The 2,390-nt window shown below is 39.7% G+C and overlaps 1 pseudogene; it reads right to left on the bottom strand.

The window, feature by feature from the left end:
* Window positions 1-711: 711 nt before the first annotated feature.
* Window positions 712-1,851, bottom strand: LOC140222237 (uncharacterized; annotated as a pseudogene).
* Window positions 1,852-2,390: the final 539 nt, after the last annotated feature.

The raw sequence follows: 2,390 nt of genomic DNA, 5'->3' as shown, positions 1-2,390 counted from the left end.
ACACTTGGAACAGATCTAATCGGCTGTATTATAATAAACAAAATATTGATATAGCCAACAGTTCATGTCTCAAGCTGGATAACTGGTGATAAAAACTAAAATAACAGGTAAAACCTATAATTCTAGTTAATATCGATAACTGGTGAATAAATCTAAATGAAACAACAGTGATGTGCCGAAGTTAAAGCTTAGATATTACTCGATACGTGGAAGTTACAAATTGGTCGGAGGTTGTGTTGATGCAGCCCTACCAACTCGCACGAACTTGTGAAAAGAAAAAGGATTTGGCGAAGTCGTCGACTTGAAAGTAAAGTTACGTGAAAAAGTAGATTTGTATTGATGATTGTTGTGTTGTTTTACAAGCCTTACGAGGCACCTATTTATACCCTGCTACAACTGATTTCCTAACCGACTATGATTTTATCTCTAATTCAAAATAACAAATATTTACAAACGGATATAACTCACAGTGGAGTCGAACACTAATCAACTTTTCTATGGGTCAATCCCCGCCTTCATCTTGTCACCGCCTTAGCCCATTCAGGCCCATATCAGCCAAGCTGCTCTGGCTCCCAATCGGCCAGTCCTCATCGACTCCCTCAGCTAATCGGCCGAAACACTGTAGCTCTATCGGCCGATTCCCCCAGCCACAGCTTCTTGCTTATCCACATCGACCTCTTTTCCTCTTCTTGACGCCGACCCTAACACGTGTCAAAATCTAGCGTCAACACCTTCTTGACCATCATTATCACCAACATAGTTTTCAAAACCAGCATCATGTATGGCATTATCCCTTATGAAATTGTGAAGGGCCATAACTGCAGATATGATTCTAGCTTGCTTGTTGATGGGATAGGCAGGCAAGTTCAAAAGAATGCACCACTTCATCTTTAGAACATCAAAACAACGCTCGATCACATTTCAAAGGGATGAATGGGCATAGTTGAACACCTCTTTGGAGCCCACTAGCTGCCGACCATGTTGCCATTCGGATACATGGTACCTTTAACCCTTGTAAGGGGCTAGATACCCCTTTCTATTAGGATATCCCAAATCAACAAGATAATACTTCCCTTCTTGGGGATGTGGGAATTGTTGGTTGTATGTTTCCAAAGTATCTAGTAATACACGAGTGTCATGAACTGAACCAGGCCAACCGGTGATAACAAATATGAATCTCATATTGAAGTCGCATACCGCCATGACATTTTATGAAGCATAACCATGTCGACCAAAGTATTTTGGTTGTTCACTCAGTGAGACCATAACAGGTATGTGTGTTCCATCAATTGCACCGATACAATCCTTAAAATGAGGCCAAAACCTTGAGTTATCCCTAATCCTAGAATGAGTTTTTGCAAATTGAGGATCTTTTGGCTTTATAATGTCACCGGCCATATGGTTGATACTATCCGGTACCTCTCCAAACTTCCTACTAACAGTTTCTAGTGAGTGTCCAAAATTAGTTCTTAGTTACCTAAAAGATTGTGGTACACCACATGCCCATAAAAACATTCCTAATGCTTCCATGGTACAAATTCCTCTACTTGATTGCAAGCCATACTCATTGACCAAAGTATCATGCAGTCGGTGAAACAGTGTCCTTCTCATTCTAAACATGTCATAGCAATCATTACTATTCTCAAGATTTTTCTGTACCCATTGAAATCCAGTCATGAGAGGCACTCTCCTAGGTTCCTTCATCATACCTGAGCCTCCATGGTAGTTCATGCATTCCAGAGCAACATATGAAATCATAAAATTATCTTCATTATCATCACCAGTGCAAACATTTTTTGAGTTGATACAACCATCATCACTTGAGTCTTCACTTTTAGTACAAGAGCTCATCTTCGTGCACCATCACAATTCATATAAGTGACAATAGATGAATAAAGTGGTCTCAGTACACAATTAAATCACAATGGTACACAATTAAATCACAATGGTCTCAGTACATAACCAAAGAGGTCTAATTATTACACAAATAAAGCACTGAACATAATAAGTTCAAAAAAACCAGTTCAAATTAAGGAAATAACAGTAGCCTACACATAACACACACTAACGCTTCCTCACCTCCCATGCTCTCCTCAACTAGTTCAATCTACCATTTGATGTCTTTAAAGTCATAAAGACATCACGATTCTCTTTTTTATGAAGAAGTTGTGTATTATAAAGTGTCCATCACTATCCTCTTCAGCCCCACCCTGAACAACCAAGTCCATCAATTGAGTGATCTCATCTCTAACAGGGTCTCCACATGGAGAAGTTGCAAAACTACTCTGTGCCTTCAACTCATATGCTTCAACAAATCGTCTCATATACTGGTCTCTCAAAGTCTTCTTCTTCTTTCCCTTGGGAGAATCAGGAGCGGACCTTTGCCCTGT

The sequence above is a fragment of the Setaria viridis genome, chromosome 3 (assembly GCF_005286985.2).
Source record: "Setaria viridis chromosome 3, Setaria_viridis_v4.0, whole genome shotgun sequence".
NCBI classification, from domain to species: Eukaryota; Viridiplantae; Streptophyta; class Magnoliopsida; order Poales; family Poaceae; genus Setaria; species Setaria viridis.
This window is presented reverse-complemented; position numbering and strand designations above follow the sequence as displayed.